Source organism: Sarcophilus harrisii, chromosome 5 (assembly GCF_902635505.1).
Source record: "Sarcophilus harrisii chromosome 5, mSarHar1.11, whole genome shotgun sequence".
Lineage (NCBI taxonomy): Eukaryota > Metazoa > Chordata > Mammalia > Dasyuromorphia > Dasyuridae > Sarcophilus > Sarcophilus harrisii.
The window spans coordinates 281,461,832-281,482,593 of record NC_045430.1 but is presented as its reverse complement, the minus strand read 5'-3'; the positions used below and the strand labels follow the sequence as shown (position 1 = coordinate 281,482,593).

Genomic DNA, 20,762 nt, shown 5'->3' with positions numbered 1-20,762 from the left:
GAAAAAATTGGGGAAAGAAGTGAGAATAAAGCAAGAAAATTATGAAAAGAGAATTAATAGCTTGACAATAGATAATTAATAAATGCTAAGGAAGACAACATATTAAAATAACAACAACAATGACAACATAATAGACCAAATGGAAAAAGGCATAAAAATCCTCTGAAAATAACTCCTTAAAAAGCAAAATTAGTCAAATGGGAAAAAAAAGAGGAATAAAAATTCATTTAAGAAAAGAATCCCTCAAAAAGTAAATTATATATATATATATATATATATATATATATTTAAAAAGGTAAAAAAGCTCATTGTAGAAAATAATTACTTGAAAGTTAGAATTATGTAAGTGAAAGCTAATAGCCCCATGAGAAATCAAGAAGCAAATAAAGTCAAAATAATAGAAAAAAATTAACAGATGATAAACATGAAAAATGGATTTAAAAAAAATGTGACACAAGAAAGATGCAATTTAAGAGAGCCATGATAAAAATGAACAGAATTACAAAGAAAAATATTATAATTGTTAAAGCAGTTAAAAGGAGTTTCCATAGATAAAAGACATGGATATGAATTGTTTATCTGGAATAATCTCAAAAAAATGCAGTGAAAAAGAGACACACACTAGGAGAAGAAAAGAGAGAGAATTTTTTGTGCATTTAAAACAGGAATGAAAGGAAAAGCTTTGACAATGAAGAGGAAAATAGGAGAAATGGCAGGCCATGCTTTAACCTCACTCTTATCAGAACAGGTTTAAAGAGTGTAGAAAATATATAAACATATTCAAAAACAAATAGATAGCCCAGTTGGGTATAAAAAATATTTTACCCAATAGGGAAATCACAGGAAAAAAGGGGAAAAGAAAGAGGTAAGTGTTAAAAGGGAGGCCAGATTAAGGGAAGCAGTAATTTAGAAATACAATAGATTTTTGAGGGTGGGCAGGACATAAATAGAAAGAGAGGAAGAAAAAAGAAAATGGGATGAAGGGAAATAGTTATTAATCATAACTGCCAAAGTGAATTGAGATGAATTCAACTTAAATGAAAACAGATAGCAGAATGGATTAGAAAGTAAAACCCAGCAATATGTTGTTTATAAGAGGCATACTTGAAACAAAGATACACACAGAGTTAAAAAATAAAAAGGGCTAGAACAGTTACTATTCTTCAATTCAAGTAAAAACAGCAGGGATGACACTCATCTAAGATAAAGTAAAAACAAAAATAGATTAAGAAGATATAAGCAGGGAAATTATGATATTATAGAAAATGAAATAATTTTGCAGCAAGCTTATATGATAAAGTTTTATTTCTTAAATATGTACTGAATGTAGAACTGAGTCAAGTTTATAGAAACAATAGCTATTTTCCAATTGATAAATTGACAAAAGATATAAATAAGCAGTTTTCAGAAAAAGAAATGAGTTATATATATGTTTTATATATTATATAATTTATATATTTATTTAACATGTTCTAAATCCCTCTTGATTAGAGAAATGCAAATTAAAACAATTTAAAACCACTCACACCTATAAGAAATGAGAACTGCTGGAATACATGAGAAATAGATAGGTACAGAAATTAATTGTTGGTAGATTCGTGAACTGGTACAACTATTTGGGGTACAAATACCAATGCCCAAAAGACTATATAACACTGCAAATACGTTGACCTAAAAATACCCCTACTACAGCTACATCCCAAAGAGGCTAAAGAAAAAGGAAAATGATAGATCTGTAAAAAAAATAGATATTTATATGACAAAATTGGAAATTGAGAGGATGCTCATTAACTGAGGAATGACTGAAGAAATTGTAATTTATGAATATGATGGAGTACTATTGTGCTGTAAGAAATGACCAAGGAGATTGCTTCAGAAAAGAACATGGTACGACTATATGAACTGATATAAAACGAAGAGAAAAGAATCAGAAGTCATGATGATAATCAACTATGAAGCACTTAGATACTCTTATCAATGCAATAATCCAAGACAATTGCAAAGGACTCATTATAGAAAAAAAATGTTATCTACCTCCACAGAGAGAACTAAAGAACACTGAGTGCAAATCAAAGCAAATTTTCTCACTTTATTTTTCTTTTTTTTGAAATGTAGCTAATATGGAAATATATATTAACATGATTTGACATATATTACATATATAATACATTATATATAATGACATAATTAATAATTATATGTAATAATTAACACAACATATGTGTTTATTGTATATGTAAATATATATATATATATATATAAACACATACATATTAAAGAGATTTGACTAGTCACAGAGTTATAAAGTATCAAAAGTAAGATTTAAACTCAAATCTTATTGACTCCAAGTGTAGCACCACATAATTGTTTATATCTATTAAATTAGGGGAAATAATGAAGTAGTTTGCCTGCCCTCAGATATTTCTCCTATGGTCAGCACATGCAAACTGAGATTCCCTCAATCCATATCAGTTCATTTTTGGTATTTTTCTTAGAAGCTAATCAGGGATCTATAAATAAAGAAAGAAAGAAATATTTACTAAGTATTTATTATGTGCAAAGCATTAATTTAATTACTGGGACACAAGTAGAAAAGTAAACCCTCTGTCCACAAGTTTTTGTTCCAGTTGGAGGTCTCATAGAGAAGTGAAGTCCAGGGTAGAGTTCTTTCATTTGGAAATTTACAAGGATACATAATAAAATCACAAATGACATTTTTTAAACTATTTCATAATGTGACAAATTAATGTGCTATTTTCTTTCCATGTTGTATATCCTTTCACTGCCCTGACAGTATATAGACTCTATGAGATTGGATATTTATTTGTTCATTTATTTTTCATTAGCATCTCTAGTGCCTAAAAAGTTTTCCCACACATCAGATAAAAATTAAGGCAAATTTAAGCTATATGTTAGCAATCTTAGAGGATTTCTTTGTTATCTGACCTCTGTTATTTATTGCTTCCCTTCTTCCAATTCCCTATTTCCATAAATCCTTGGGGATTTTTCATTAGTTATTAAAATTTCAGAAATACAGATCAAGTGGCAGATGCCTATCTTGGCATGGGAATTAGGGAATACCTGAAATCATGAACCTCTTCTGCCTACTTATAATTCTTGTCCAACAAATTACAGTACAGATATCAAAATAATTTCTACTCACCAGGGAAAAGGATGCAGAAAAAGCAAGATATGTCTAGTTTTTGAGTGTAGATAAAAAGTTCATAGTAGATCTGAGGGCACCCTCAGTTCTGGAAGGAACAACCCAGATTTTGTTTTCTCCAGGCCCCTCCCAGATCTTAGATTTTCCATTGTACTCAGTGTTGTCTAAAGATAAAACCAATCTACCTTCCACATATCAGTTTGGTGCTATTACCTTCCAAAGCTCCTAAAACTCTAAGTGACTTCTAACCAAAGACTAGGTTTTAATTGGCTGATGAAAATTAAACTGAAAGTCTGCAAATGGTAAATATTTCAGATGATCTCTTTTAGAAAATAGAGCAGAATCAACCAAACTCCAGATAATATGCCTAAGGCCACCTTAGGGCTGACGCAAAAAGAGACAAATGAATTTGTCAATTAGACTGTGCTAGAAAACATGAACTTGAGTGTTATTCTTCTTCTTAGAATAAGATCATGATGTTGTGGAGAGAGTGTTTGCTTTAGAATCAGGACACCTGGGCTTCACTTCTTCCTCTTAAAGATGCTGATTGTGTGACCATGAACAAGTCTTTGAATGTCCCCAACTCTCTCTCAGTTACAAGGACAGTTATACATTTGTTGAAAGAGTTTCCAATTCTGTGAAGGAACCCTACATAGTCATAAAATCATAAGGAGAGTCCAAGTGTAAATAAATGGATGTATATATATACACATACACAATAAAATGTTTATTGCATATGCAGACATATATGTGTATATATAAATGGCATCTTTAAGAACCCATATACATGTGTATTTATCCAACTGAGCCCTAGAAGAAAATATCCAACATCCCTTAAGTAGTAGGGAATAGAACTGACATTTTAAGCTAAGGACTTTAACTCTTCCTACTGCACCACAGTCCTTCCAAATTAACAAGATTTTTTCAGCCTAGACCTCTGATTTCATAGCTATAAATAACTCTAGGCAAGAAACTACCTTTACTAATGAATATTGGCACTTACTCTGCAACTCAGAGACTTAGATAATTGCCCAGGTCGGGTAGTCTTAAACTCTTTCCTCTCGTGACCTCTTTTTACCCCAGAAATGTTTATATGATCCTAGGTATAGAGATATGTAAAATTGATCTATAAATCAAACATTTGTTTATAAGTCATAATTGTGTGACCACCCATATTTGATAATGCAATTCCATTAAAGAAACTGATTCACAGTTTAAGAAGCTTTGTCCTAAGTCATTTGGAGGTAAAGTGAATGTGTCAGTTGTTGTCAGTCAGTTGGAGGGACACATATGACCTCAATGTAGTTCTTCCTGAACTTAAGACTTTATCCTGGAATAGCAAAATTAATTGACATCATAGGATTGAACTAAATAATAATATAGTTATTACCCTTCCCCCACAACCCTGTGATTTCTGAAATGAGGAATGAAATATTTTTATTTGCTCAGTTCGTCAAAGTCATTAAATCCTGGGAGTACCAGGTCTTTGGTATCAGTAATTTTCCTTATCAATAAAGGTGATTTTGGCAGCTGTGTATAAATCCCACTTAGAACAATTCCTTTTGGGAAAGTCTCTGTAGTTGACATCAAATGAACTTCACAGTCTCACCATGTAGATTAGAATTCAGAGACATAATAAAAAATTCAGGACTGCTTCTCTAGATCAGGAGATTGTCTGTGCATTTTGTGATGAAATATATCAAGAGTCCTCATTCCTTATGTCAAAGGAACATTTTTTTTTTCTTTTAAGATTGATAAGACATGAATTTCTCAAAAGTTCACATGGGATTTTTTTCAGTCAATCTCCACTATTTTTCTCCCCTTCTTACCAAATATTCAATCATTTAATATCTTCTCATTCTACTTTTATAACATATCTCACATTTAAAGCCTTCTTTTCATGCATGTATCTATCTACTCTTTCATTAGAATTCTCAGCTTTAGACTCTCATTATCTCTCACCTGAAGTATGCCAAGGTCTTGTATTGGTCTCATCTTTTTTCAATTCCCTTTCTCTTTAATTTCTCATGGAAATAACTCTCAGAATTTTCTTCCTAAAGTGAATATCTGATTTTCATTTCATTGCTCAATTATCTTTCATTATTCTAGGAAAAATACCAAAAAAACTTAGCTTAATGTACTACAAGGACCAGATTATCAAGTGAGAAAAAAAAAACAATTTTACTTTAATTTACTCTAATTTCTCCTTTAGGTGGACATATAGTTTAACTAGGGAAAAATACAATTTTGTATTTGTATTACAAATATGAAATAAAATTTTTATCATATTATTTCAATTTTCTTTGCTCTCTATATTAAAAAAGCAAAAAAGGTGGCACAGTATGACAAAAAAAACAACAAAAAGCAAACAAACAAACAACAACAACAAAAACCCAAGAGAAAACAAAAAATTCTTACAGATAATAGAGTCTGACTATCTTATTTTAGAAATAAGGAAATTGAGCTATGGAGAGGTCACCTGACTTGTCCAGCATCACACAGCAAATAAATACTTAAGGAAGATTTGAATTTAGTCTTTCCTAACATCAAGTCTAGTGTTCTATGGATTGATCACTTTTGGAATCCTTACAAAGTGATGTCAGTTGCCTAATTTAGCATGGTTCTTAGCAAATCCTCTAGCTCACTAATGTATTTAAGGACCCTTTAAGTACTCTTTAAGATCACTAAGCAACATTTGGTTTTCCAGAATTAATTTGTTATTACTTAATCTAGCTTTTTAAAGTTAACCATCTCTTAAGTCTATATTCTAAGCTTTAGCCCTCCTTGTACCTACAAATCAGAATAAGGTCTTTATTCAGCACCGTCTCTTAGCATCAGTAGCTCAAGATTCTTCTGAGGGAATTCTTTCTTACTTCCCAAGTGATCTCATTTACTGATCCATGGACATATTGGTTCTCCATCTTATTTCATATTCCTAGTGCCTCAAAAATAGTGGTGACTTAATACATACTCACTGAATTGAATAGGTTCATCAAATAGCACAATCCTCTGTCAAGTCAGTCCAATAACTGAGATGGGGCAAATATGCTGAAGGGCCAAAAGCATTGGACATAGAAGGAGAACAGCATAACCTCATTGGGAATTTCTTTTCATTTCTTTGTCTCACGTTGTCTCACATTTCACCTGGCTGGAGCTCATTTTTGGTAGAAAATAGGTACAAAAATACTAGCCACTACAAATGGACAATAAATGCCTCACAGGTTTGTGTTGAGCATAAGAATCTGTAAATTCAAAAGGATGACAAAATTGAGATCCATCATCATTCCAGCTCTCTCTTTTTCCTTCCAAGACCCTATAAGTCATAGTACTCTGCATATCTTCCTTTTCTTAAGAGGGTTGATAGATCCGTGGCTCTCCTTTTTGGGATGAGTAGGCTTTTGCCCCTTTCCCTAAACTAAGTGGCCAATTCTCAGACATTACTCAGACAAGTTTGAAGGCTAGAGTAAGTCTAATTTAATGATGTGATACATTTCTGTCTATCTCCTGGGGGCATCATCCTTTTATTAATACAACTCAGGGAGTTTTAATTGAAGCTGCCAAACTCAATAGAGCATTAGTTCTCAAACTAATCCTAGTGATTAAATGTATGAGAGTAGTAAGCTCTAGGCAGACTAGAGACAAAAATGGGAGAGAAATGTGTCCATTTTATTCAGGAGTCTCACCAAATGGGGGAAATGAATCACAGGTTTCTAATTGTTATGTTGGAGTCATAGACTCTTAGAATTGGGAGGATTCTTAGAAGTTCTTCAGACCCATACCTTTAGATCATGAAGCATATATGTTTTTATGACATCTCTTGTACACAATAATGCATCCCTGGCTTGAAGATTTCCAGGGACATTATTCCCTCAAATACATTATTAATGTGTTCAGTTTTTCAGAATTTCTTTATGTTGGAAGAAAAAAACTTATTGCCATCATAATTGCAAAGTCTCACAACATATTGACCCACCCTTGCTGTTTGTCTATATTGGCTTCTACCTGTACATATTGTTTCCAAAGTCATGTATAATGTTCACTTTAAATTCATTGCCATTTCATTTTTGATTCTGAATTCTCTTCTTTCCAAGCCCTAAGGCATCAAGGAAAAAATAATCATTATAAATATGTAGAATCAAGTAAAACAGATTTCCACATTAGTCATGTTTGGGCAAAAAAGAAGAAGAAGAAGAAGAACATATAAATGAACCTGTATGGATTTGTCAGCTCTCTATATGTGGACAACATATTAATTATGAAATTTTGGATTTATTTTGGCAACTGTGTTGACCAGAGTTCCTTAGTCTTTTGAAATTGTTGAACTTTACAATATCACTGTCATTGTATAAATTCTTCACCTGGTTCTTCTCACTTCAGTGAGCATCAGTTCATCCAAATTTCCCCAAGCTTTTTAAAATCATTTCCATCATTTCTTCATGTAATGAAAATTCTTAACATCTTTTGATCAGTATACCTTAGGCAACTTTCAGCCACTACCCTCTAAAATACCAGGGTGAGTGTTTTCAACAACTTTTTTCAAGAGCTGAGAATTTAATTGGCAATTAGGGATATCTATGTGTCCAGCCATTCTTGAGGAAAGAATTTTTCCTTCTTCCAAATATTCTAAACACAAGCAGTCATTTAAGTCATTCTAACAACTGCCATCTCAATTCAGTTCAACTTAGACTCCAGAAAATCAACATCATCTTCCATCATATCTGTTTTTATTTAAGGCAATAGGATCATTTATCTAAGGAGTTTCTTCCAAGGGATATATGTCAATGTAATGGAATGTTCAGGGAAACAGACCGAGTATAGTTTAGCAAGTTGTACTGCTCCCATCAATATGGATAAAAGTATGTCTTTCACAGATTATATATAAGTGGGGACATTTCAAGATTTTCCTAAAACTCAGCATAGCTATAATTGGAAAGATTTCCCAAAGACTCCCCATCTTTATGGTGAGCTGAGTAAATTGGAAATCTATTCATTAAATATTATGAAAATGCTGTGTAGAGAGAATCTTGAATTTAAATATTATAATCTCTGTCATACAGAAGCTATCACTTTTTTTCAATACTGTTGCCACATCTAGGGCTGAAATAATTGCCTTAATACCTCTACCCATCAGCATCTGACATATTTAAAGAGAATCCAGACCTGTGATTCATAAATGTAGGGATCTCCTAATATGACATCTTCTTCTACATATACCATTAGCAAATGTGTCCAAATTATAATTGGAAGTTCTTCACTGAGTGAAGACATGTGATGTATGGAATAGTACATAGCCAGCCTGCTTCAAAGATACAGTTTGAGTTTAAATATTCCTAATTCATACTTTCAAGCTGCTCTTTTTTCTATTAAATTATAATATCTCTTGATTTATAAATTGTGAGCACTTAATCCATGACTGGTGAATTGGACCTCATTGAATTGAAAAGCAAATTCATTTAGGAGATTGGAGGAGATTGTATCATTGTTTAAGCTTTAGTATCCCAGAAACCAAAGATGGATTTTTTCTTTCTATAGCTGTACCTCATACCTTTTCTCTGTAGATGTCAGGCAGATTTGTTTGTCATTGTAGGTTCAGCTTCTAGAATATAGCTCAGATCCTGATGAGCCAGACTTCTAGTGGAAGAACTCAGTCAGTCAATGGGGGCTTTGGCAAAACCAGAGAGACAAAAAAAAGTGCCCAAGAAAATGATCATTCTTTAACTTTGAGTTTCCCAGGCTTTCTTGTGGTTATAGCCCTTCCCCCACTGTAGTAGAATGCTGACTATAAGGGGTAGTCTAAATTGAAGTGAATGCATAAAGTCAGGGAAATGTGCCCATCCTACCTTATTAGTGCTTTTCGTGGTTTTAAGGAGAAAACCCAAAGTTTATATGATGAAACACAATGGAATAACAGTCTCATTGTTGGCATGAAAAATACTGCCTTTGCCAAAAAAAATATTGTAAAGCAGAGTCTCTTAGGAGAGCAGCATAATTTCAGGCATATGTATCTCTTCTCTCTGCCCTGTTGCCAGAAATTCATCTACCACAACAATATCCTCCTGGGAAGTGCACTGGATTTTAAGATATTTTCAGGTTGCCCTTGAGAAATTGGTGGGGTTTTTGCATAATAGAATTGAGCATAGAAAGTACTGAATTCCCTTTGTTTACTTTTTGCTTTTCCTCCTGCTCAAGATTTTCCTGTCTATCTTTCCTAACCTTGTTGGGTACTGATGACACATCACATGATGATCAAGCAGACAAGGAAGGGACATATTTTGTCTTTCTTGATTGAGCTTTCTGTTACTTGTATTGATTGAAGGAAAGACTGGGAACAGCAAATGAAATCTTTGCAGTAGATGTGACTTTTCTTTCTTTCATACACTCTTTTCTAAGACCCAGGAAAAGCAGAACTAATTCAAAGGCCATCATCCTGCTCTCCTCCCATCTGCTCTTATGATGGAAATGCTAATAAGCTGTGAAATACCCATAGGAAGACTAGAGGAAAGTTTTTTTTTTTTTTTTTTCCAGAGAAGCACATTAATTTTGGTTAGTTTTCAGTCTTCTTGGACCTCCCCTGGGTGGATCAAGATGTGCTGACCTTCTCAATTGAGATCCATTTTTAATTCCATTCCATAAATGTTGGGTAAAGACTAGGATATACATAATATCCTTGCTACTCCCAGAGAACATAAGAAAGTTGACAGCACAGATTGTTTCCTTTTGTTTTCTGTATATCAGCACCTGGGACAGTACCTAACATAAATATTAATTATTTGTTGGTTTTTGGAAGAAACCTGTCCATGGCCTCAAAATTACCTAATGAAAAGACCTTCAAAGTCCCAGTTTCTAGGCTGGTAGTGTTTTTTTTTTCCATTGCTATTTTTCACTCTTGAAAAAGATAACAGATTATTTAGAAAGCTAGAGCCAGATTATATTTCTTTTCAATACAATGGCTGACATTGGTTATAAAATCTTTTTTTTTAAAGCATTGTCATTCCTTGTCAAAGATGTTCATGTTCTAACAGAGATATATCAGTGAGGCTGATCTGTGAGTCAATATGTACTTGTGCTGATTTATACATTGGCACAAATGAAAGCTTGGGAGGGAAAACTTCAAGCCATGAAATGGTATCTCACAATCTAGGCTGAAATCTTGGGCATATTATTTATAACTCAAAGGGAAGGAAGTGAAACTAGAACTTGATTCTGAAACTCATGTCAATGTGTATTATTTAAAAAGTTAGACAGTAATAGAGTAATTGATGCTTACAAATGACTTGACATTGGGATGGCATATTAATATGCCACTTAAATATTCTGAATAAAGTTAATTGATCAAAGAATTTTCTGAAAAAGATGATGAAAGGGTAGATCTAATACACCATGTCACTTATGAGAAATCTGACTCCATATTCAACAATAGGGTAATGAATTTATGAGATTTGTCACAATAATCTAATTGCTTGATTTAGTCTATTAAAAAAGAGGACAGAAAGCATATCCATCTCTATATAATAAAGAATTGTTTGTTATTACAGAATTATTACAGAACTCTGTTTCCACATCCTCTCTATAAAATGATCATTTGTGAAACATTTTCTCCTGAAACTGTAGAATGAGGGAGTGGTAAAGCCAATTTATTTGTTATAATAATGTGGACACTCATCTGTGAGCAAAAATGTACAGCTTTCATTTTAAATCTGAGACAAAACTCATCTCCAGATGTTAGGCAGTGTCTTAAATTAGCCCTTCCATAAACCAACTTGATATCTTGCTTGCCATCTTCTTTATATTTACAATCTGTTGTAAAGATATTCTGGTTGAGCTAGTGGTTGTAGTTATGTATGTGGTTAAAATGGAAGAGAGGACATCCAGGAGTTGCATTTTACAATAGCTCTCCCTACTCCCTCAGTAGGCTAGTAGTCACACTGAAATTTCAGAGGGAAAATATTGTTCTTCATCAATTCGGGATGCTGCAAGCTTCTGGTCCAGTTTTCTACCTTATGCTCTCTCACACCAAAGCCACTTATCTTATTGGTCTCTATGGTGTCTCCTTGGTAACACCCTTTTCCCATACCCCAGACCAAAAAGTTCATCCTGGATGTTTTTCAATAGCTTCTTTGGGTTGTTACTGTGATTTTAACATTTCTCATTCCCTCACATAATGATACCTCTGGCCAATGTTAATGCACCAAGCATTGAGTTTCTGACCCAGAAAAGGGGGTGTGGAGCTGAAAGCCATTCAAGAAAAATGTAGATAAAGATCCATTCTCACAAAGCCTTTTGTTGCATTTCCTATCTCTTCTTTTGACACTGAGAAGCAAGACAATTTATTCCATTCTGTAAAGAACTTTCAACCTGTCAGTAGATTACCCACTTTAATGTAAATGTGGTCAGCCTCATACTACTAACTTGTAGTACTGACATTGCTCCTAGGTATAATACTAATACCCATTCCTCAATAACCCCTTGCTAATCTCGAGATTTTCTATGATCGCACATTTTTTTAAATTTATACATTCATTTTTAAAACATATTTAAAAGTGTTTAGTGTAGAGATTACATGGGGAGAAAAAAATATAAAAACATATTTTTCTCATTAATTTAGAAAGTAATCTTACTCCCTAATCTAGTATGACTGTGGAAGCCAGGGCATGAATGGTTGATGCATAGATGGGACCATCATCATGTTATGAAACTCTTATGCAGTCAACAACATCCATTTTACCAGTGTGACTCTAGGAGTGTATATGTTTGAATCAACATGACTAGCAGCATAAAAGAGTAGCTAGAACATATTAATTTATTTTAATAAAGAAAAACATCACTGAATTTCTAAAGAAGATATTTAAATCATATCTCTGAAAAGAGCACTCAAACCTGGGATAGATTATCCATCTGACCTAGGATTCACATAAATGTAATAAAATAAAGTAAAATCATATACTTGGATTAAAAGAAGGGAGAGGGCCATCTAAGCGGCACCATGGATAGAACACTGGCCCATGGAGCCAGGAGGGTCTAAGTTCAAATTTGATCTCAGACACTTAATGTTATAAGACATATGTTCCTAGCTAAGTCACTTCATCCTAATTGTTTTCCAAAAAAGCCTCCAAACAGACAAAAACAAAGGAAAGAAGAAAAACCCACCTTTTTTCACCAGTACATGAAGGGAAGGCATGACTTTGGTAGGGAAAAGATATTTGGGAAAGATCTGGGCACTTCAGTATAATGTATTCTCAACAGGGTGTTATAAAAGCTGAAAGAAAGAATGGGAACTTCAGTACCTTAGGAAGCCTATGATGTTCAGAATCCTACTATCCTTTGCCCTTATTAGGTCATACTTAGAGCTCCCTGTAAGTCTCAGACACCAGACTTTAGAAAGGACACTGATAAATTGGAGAGATTCTAGTGGAGGATGATCATGGAAGTGAAAAGGTGAGATGATCCCAGGAAGGAAGCTGGGCCATTTAGCTTGGAGAAAATGTAAGGGCAGGAGGCTGGATGACTGCTAAAGAGGAGGATGCTATGACTGTCTTCAAATATTACAAAGATGGTCAATGAAAGAGGGATTTGACTTCTTCTGTTTGACCTTAGTGGGCAAATAAGGAACAGTGGCTGAACGATTAAAATTTGTTGTGATGTAAAGAACTATCCCCTGAAAATAGAGCTACCCCCAAAGTGGAATGGTCAAGGATGGGTGGATGCTTCAATGGCAGGAGGTACCTCTGCCCTGGGGGCCTTCAAAAACAGGCTTTATGGTCTCTGGGGGTAAGTAATAAGGGTTGGATTAGATGACCTATGAATGGTCTTGATAACCTTAGTCTTTGATCCTCTGAATTCAGATTCTGTGACTCAGTTGTCTTGTGATAGTCTAGTTCACATCATCCTAACATTGTAGACTGAGAAGGGGACCCTTGAAAGTGAAATCCACATTTCTTAGATAAAGAAACAGTGAGCCAGAAACATTTAGAGGCTCATACAGAAGTCACTGCTGCTGACCCAGAGTGATATATTCCCATATCTGATTGTGGGGGGCTCTCCTATAAAGCTAAGGTCTCTCTCATCCTTTGAGTAATTCTTAACAAAGTTCTATGTAAATAATTTCTCTGTGTGTATGTGTGTGTGTGTGCGCGCGCATGTGCGTACTCAGACAAGGTAGATTTGACAGATCCTCTCAGAATCAAAATTTTTAGCAGTCATTTCAGTTTTAGGATAGAATACACACACACACACACACATTGAAGATGGTGATGGCCATGATGATGGCTATGACAGATAGTATTGCTAAAATGTTTTAAGATGTATAAAGCACTTTATAATTATTTTCATAGACAAATTTAGGGTCAATTATTTCCCTCACTTTATATTTGAGGAAACTGAGGCAGACAGAGTTTAAATGACTTTCCTCCAGCATCTGAGCTAGTGAGTACCTGAGGATGGATTTAAATTCAGATTTTCCTGATTCCAGGCCGAGTCCTCTATTCACTGTGTCACTAGATCATGAGAATGATGACAATGGTGATAATAATAACCACCTCATATTTCTGTCACTCTCAGATTTATAATAACTGTGATGTAATTTCAATTAGCCTATGAAATGGCTACTGCAACTACAATACTTATTTGGAAAATGAGGCACAGAGATTTCTCTAAGGCCCCCAAGGTGATGTCACAGGTTTCCTGATTCCAAGTGCAGTCATCTTTCTACTAGCCCATGGATGACACAATGTTATGAGTATGAAATGAATGCCCTCCATTGCTTGAGATGGGATACCTCTGAGAGCTGTGAGATTTCACCTCTTTCTACTAATGCTTAGATCATTATTCTTGTTACTTCCACCTTCAAAATCACAATCTCTCAACTGGACTGGATCCCCAGGGACATCTTGTTCAATTCCTAGCTGTAAAGGAATCTTCTGGGGAATTACCCACTTTCCTCTTAATTTGATATCACAGTTCATTATTAATTAATATTATTTTCCCCTTTGAGCCACAGGAGAAATTTTTAGCTTCATCTGCAACCAAATTGACTCAGCAGGAACCTTGGCTCGGGAGTTTTTTTTTTAAAAAACACATCATATTTTTATAGAATCCTACACACTTCTCAATGATTATTTCAACAATGATAACCACAAGAATTATTTTTAAATAGACATTCATAACTATGATTTTTACATTTGTATGGAAGAGCTTAATTGATAGTTGTGTGAATAGGACAACTTCTCCACCTTCCTCTGTGGTGAATATTACCCCCCAAAAAAAAGATAAAGGAGGACTTCATAGATTTAGAGGTAAAAATCAAAGCAAAGACAGGTCAAATAATTTGCCCAATTAACACAGATAATAAGTGCCTAAGGACGAATTATAATTTGCTGCTTCATAACAAAGGAAAAACAAAATGACAACTTACTTGACTAACTTGTGGTGTCACTTTCATCATCATAGTGCAATCAATATCCAATCAATATCAATTAAGTTCCTATGTGTCAGTAAGTGCTGGGTTATAGAAATATTTTTATATTGCCTAACAGCAAGACCATTCCTCATTCTAAGACCAACCTTATTTCCTAAAACCAATCTCAAGTTGGCTGCAGGCCTCTCATCTCTATTCACAACTTAGCAGCTAAGTGAAGACAGTCTCATTGTAAAGTCTGTAAAGTCTCAGACACCAGACTTTAGAGAGGACACTGATAAATTGGAGAGATTCTAGTGGAGGATGATCATGGAAGTGAAAAGATGGGATGATTCCAGGAAGGAAGCAGAGGCATTTAGCATGCAAGAGCAAGAGGTTGGCCCCCTTTTTTTGCCTTCTGCTCAGGGAAAGACTCAGAGATAACAGATCCATTCTGTGAGTCCTCACAATGGCCTGGTTTTCTGAGGTGCATAGTGTGCTCCTTCTGGATCATTGTCTTATGCTGAGGAGGTGCTTACATAGTTCAATGAAATTCTTAAGTTATGCCGTGCAGATTCACTCAGAAAGACAAGTCACAGTGGACAGTTCTGACACAAGAAGATCTGCTGGAGAAGGAAAGGGCAAACCATTCCAGTGTCTCTGCCAAGAAAAATCCAGGGATCCAAAATACTGTAGTCCATAACATCATAGAAAAATTGGACATAACTGCATGAACAACAAAATGGTAGGGGATATCTACCCCCATCTCGAACTTTCCTTGGCTCCATGATGTCTTATGATATCATAGCTAGTTTATACTAACTGTATTCATCATACATGTTGTTTAAATATATTGAACCTTCAGAAATATATCCTTCAGGACAGAGACTGTACCTTTTTTGATCTCCTAGCAAATATGGCATAATAATTATCAGTCACTCTATATTCGAGACCATAAACAGCTCATTGTCACTCATTGAAACTCACTTTAAACAGCCCCACTCCTCAGAGATGGATTCAATAGCAGAGACACTTTGGAACCAAGGAAATCCATGACTGTCAGGGACTTGCTGGTGCTTATATTTGTATACTAGGAAATGTTCTATGTTTGGAATTACAATAGCTTAGTGATTTTGAGCTACTCATTTTTCTCTTTCCTCTAAATATGTTTCATTGCCTGGAAATGGATAGGGGTTTGGGGAGAAGTAGGTGAACTAGATGCCCCAGGAGAATGCTCCCTTCTTTACATCTATGATAGTAAATAGGGGGAAATGAGGAGTTTTGGACTAGGTGTTCCCTAAGGCTTCCCTCTTCTTCTTGCTTCTTATGAATAAATACAGAATATAGAATAAAATATAAAATACTTCATTGGAAAAACAAGTGATCTAGAAAATAGTTCCAGGAGAGATAATCTCAGAATAATTGGACTACATGAAAATCATGCTAAAAAAAGAGTCTAGATAACATGTTTATCACCATGAAATCATAACAAGAAATCACCAAGGAAAACTATTTTGATGTACTAGAAGAGACATTGCATGCCAGATAGTCCAAAAGTCTAAGAGTTTTCACTACAACATAACAGTAAGGGGTCATTCAAGTTTAATGTGAAGACCACCAATAAGGAGTGCTTTTCTGAACTCTTAAAGAGATCCATTCATTTTCTTTCTGATGAATACTAAAAGTTAGATAGTTCTTTCTTTCATGAGTCTCAACTCCTGTTTGCTAACTTTATCCCAGTCTCCTGTCCCACATGCCTAGTCATTCCAGGACTAAAGGTTATGAATTTACTCTTTTTTACATTTCTGATATATCAAAAACATGAAGAGACTAATTATGCTTCATGCGTTCAGTGGAAGTATCATTTTAGTTCTGTGTGTCCTCAGAACTTAGCCCTTAGTAGGCATTTATTCAAATAAACTTTTATTAAGGGCATATTTTTGTGCCATGCAACCTGTTGACAAAAAGATAAAAATTAAACAGACTTCTTCCCAATAAAGAATACATTTCTTCCCAAATGACTTAATCAATACTCAGAGATTTAAATGAATCTATACTTCAGAGAGCATGAATCTGCCACGGTCTTTTTTATTGACTCACCTGACCATTCTGTTTGCATATACAGTGATCATGGTCCACACATCCCTCTGAGAAGCATGGGGGACAAGCCAAGCTTTGAACTCAGATGTTCTAACACAAAAACAATAGTTGAACATTAACGACAAAATAAAAGGCCTAGAATTGGCAAATAAGCACATCAGGAATACGTGTGTGTGCTAGCAAGTCCAAAATTCCAAGATGGGAAAGTTGTGTCCAGAGTCGATAGCTTAAAAGGTTTAAATCTTTATTTTCCTATCACAGGAAATAATAACCCAAGGAAGTAACTTTAATGGCAGATTTTCTGACAGTTTAGTGACTTGTGGAGGAAAAGATTTAGAGTAATAGTAAAGGAATATTAGTGAGACATCAAGTCATACAAAACAGGTGGCTTTCTATAGAATAGCTAATTTCAAACAAAAGATATTAATTTTGTTTTTCATATCATCTTGCATAAAAGCACCACAATGTCCATTTGGGAGTTTTTGCTCCCTTAGCTTCATTGGTCTTTCTTGCTTTGTCATTCTTTCAGTCCTTTGATTAAAAGTACTTATAAATCATGCCCTCGGCTGTGCACTGTTACCAATAGATCCCTCCTCTCATGGGATCAGGGCAGCTCTGGGCTCCTCACAAATTAGTCCGGGCAATTCATTTCCTTCAGCACTATCTACCAAGCTGGCACAGTTTCAGATGCAGACTTGCTAATGGGATACATATTTCTTATCTGAAGTTCAGCCTCCGAATTCAGAGAGTTTTCCCCAGGCTGCCTGTAGCAGGGGTTGGTTTTTCAGCTGTAGAAATTCTTGAAGGTAGCTAACTCAGTCATAGAAGGACTATCATCTATGCTGGTAGAGAAAACTTAGCCACAAGCAAAGTCAGAGCTCTCTAAAATATTCAAGTCTTACTAAAAAGACAAGACACTTTGAAATTTGGGAGAGAAGATTCTAGGATCTTCTTGTTGCGGCCATCCCCATTTGGAAACATAAATAAATATCTTATCTTCTTTCATAAACCAAAACAGATGAATTAGCTAAACTCAGTTACCAAAATCTAATCAGTTATTGCCTTGATGATTCTGAAGGAATATTGAAAAATAATTTAGCTTGAATTGAAATATTGTTGTACTTGAAATATAAAAGTAAAATAAACCTTGAAATATGATAGTAAAATAAAACCAAATTAGCTCAATACACTTTCTACTCAAGATACAGTTCATAGAGTATGAGCATCTATTTACCACTTGCAAAAACCCTTCAAAAATTATATGATTTTAGTTAGAGATCTTACATGTTATTAAGGAAATGTCAGAAAAGCCACCAGAGGTCTTGTCCCCAGAGAACACTAAGATATTTTGGAGATTTTTTTCAGGGAGAAGACATAAAAGTTTCATGAAAATGACTCCAATGAAAGTTATTAGAGGAAATAAATTTGAAATTAATGAAAGAAAACTCAATTTTCTTTCAAAGTCTGCATAGTGAATTAACTATCTTACTGTGATATTATGAAAGGGAAGCAAAAATAATTCTGCTCTCTGGGGAGGGGAGAAATGAAGGGAAGGTAGTCACATTCTAATGTAGGAGATAACAGGCAAATAATTATTTGTCCAGGGAAGTCATATCTTTTAAATGGAACGTAGTCTCAAAGAGAAAGCACTGCTAGTTGGGGATGGCGGGGGGGGGGGGGGGGGGGGGGGAATGAGGGAAAGTTTTGTGTAGCTATGGGATTTGTACCAAGATTTGAAGGGAGTCAGGAGGTTGAGAGGAGGAAAGAGCATTCCAGGTTTGGAGGATATCTGTCCAAAAGCCCAGAGTTGAGAGACTGAATATGAGAAAGATGGCTGTTGCTGCTGGAGTGCACACTATGTGAAAGGGAGCCAATGATAAGAAGATTAGAAATGTAGGAACCACATTGGGAAGAACTCTAAAAGCCACTTGATGGATTTTTTTTTTATTCTTGAGGGAGTAGGGAAGCACTAAAGTTGACTGTCAGGAATGACAGGGACAAATCCCTATGGAACTTTCTACTATGTCACAGAAACCTCTTTACCCTTGAAGATCCCCCAATGCCTGCAATGCTTCTCACTCTGGAGGTCCTCTTTGCCCTTAAGGCCTGACCTTCCTATTGGCTGTTTCTTCTTAAAACCTTAAATTTAGGGAGGAGTCAGAAAATATTGGTGAAAGATCATGAGCTGTAGTACCAGAGAAAACCCTCTGACCTAGGAGGCTTGCCCTTCGTATCTGTCCACCTTCTGGGTCCCAGCATGCATCATGACATAGCAGAATGAGCTGTGCATAGAATGTGCCAATGGACACAGCAGAGAACAAAATAAAAACTAGAAGGAAGCACAGAAAATCTCATTTTCCTTGAAAACAATATGTAGGATTTATTATATAGATTTTCAGAAATGGAAATTTATTGTTTTATGTTGAATCTTCTTTTATGTTGTGATCTGGATATGGAGATTTTTTCTTTTTTCCATTTTGTAATTTTGTACATAAGTTTAAAACTTAAAAGAAAGACTATATCTATACATATATATGAAAATGGTCCAAAGGATCTTTGTTTAATGACATTAAAGTCTGAACTCTTTTGTAGCATGATCTCCCATCCAATGATTGTCATGTGCACCTAAGAAAACAGTAGCATCCCTACCTCTTGTACCCTGAAAGAAATGACTTTGCCCCTTTCTAGGAGCTCTGTATTTGGGCCTAATGGATGCTCAACCTGGAATCAAGAACAGGCTGGATTCAAATATTCCCTCTAAGACTTGCTGTGTAACCCAAGATAAGCCTCTCTGATTTCCCTTTTATAAATTGGTGCTAATATTGCTTATGACACTTCTCTCACAAAGTTGTTAGGAAGATGGGGTTAAATGACACAGGTGCATGTTCGTGGTAGATGAAGCAAGGTTACTAATGTCATGTAGACAAGCAAACACCTGATCATTCTTGGACCAGAAATGGTCTCTCCAAAGATTGTTTATCAATTAATTCAATGGGGAGACATCTTCTATTTGAAGGAATTAGTGCCCAAAATTACTGTGAGAATAACCAAGGGATTCACCAGTCAGGGCCTGCATGTATATCATTTTGGATCTTCTTCCTCAGCTATAAATGCTTATTTTGATGCATTATGAGAGGATATCACCCCTCTCTGAGAGTATCTTCTTTAGGCTGATTTTATCAAGAAAGGATATTGGGCCCCAGGTATGCTCTGAGGAGACCTTTTTTTCCCTTTTCTTTGGGAAAAGGCCCTGGACATAGTCTTTTTTGTGCTGTTATCTGTTTCTTTAATTCAACAAGGTCTTGTGAGAAGAAGCAGAATCAGGGAGCTGGTACAGACTCTCTCATTTTACTCTCATGGTATTTCATTCATATACTTCCCTTCTAAAGGGTGTCCTGTTCTAGCCAAAGGACAGACCTATGTATGCTGTCCCTCTCACAGGGCTGGGGAGAAGAAAACAAAGGACTTCAAACAAAAAAACCTCCTCCTTTTTTTCTAATTCTGCTTTCTCAGTGTAATTAGTCCAGATTAAACTATAAATCTCATGTTAAATACTTTTAAGAGTACTGGAGTATGGTCATTACCTTCCAAGGACAATGCATCCTGGTCTCCAGAGATCAGATGTCACAAGTTATTTCTTAAATTATTAGAAAAGATACATCTCCCTTTTCACAAGCTGAGAGCTTGTGTTCTAACCCTATTATTTCTCTTTAGTTTAAGCCAGTGTTGGATATTTGGTGGCGATTGTGCTCTGGGCCAAACTAACAGATCCTGCCTAAGAAGCCTTAGAACACTTTTCATTTGCAAAATGAACGTATTATTTTTCCTGCTTCCCTGGCACTGTGTTTGTCAGTGCAATGCCATAAACAGGTCGATCATATAAATTTGGCCATGGATAATAGTTTGTTCTGGACCCCCAAAACTTCGAAATGGAGATTCATCTGGAAATAATGGAGAACTACATAATGGGGAGTAGACTAAAAACAATAAGGAGGAAGAATAGAGGAGAATTAGATCAAAGGAAGGCAAAGTCATGTGACTGAAAATTAAAATGGTTCTATCACATAATGAGAGATGACAGGTAGATAGGAAACATTTTGTCCCCAG

The 20,762-nt window shown here is 35.1% G+C and overlaps 1 long non-coding RNA gene across 2 annotated transcripts in view; it reads right to left on the bottom strand.

Annotated features, from left to right (window-relative positions):
• Positions 1 to 20,762, bottom strand: part of LOC116419630 — a 117,899-nt gene that overhangs the window by 83,189 nt on the left and 13,948 nt on the right. The window contains exon 1 of one of the 2 annotated variants that reach the window (XR_004229889.1): positions 12,311 to 12,444. The exons of the other annotated variant lie outside the window; for it this stretch is intronic. This is a non-coding gene — a long non-coding RNA (uncharacterized LOC116419630). Of the gene's footprint in view, positions 1 to 12,310; positions 12,445 to 20,762 lie in introns of those variants that run through there. 2 annotated transcript variants of the gene reach the window in all.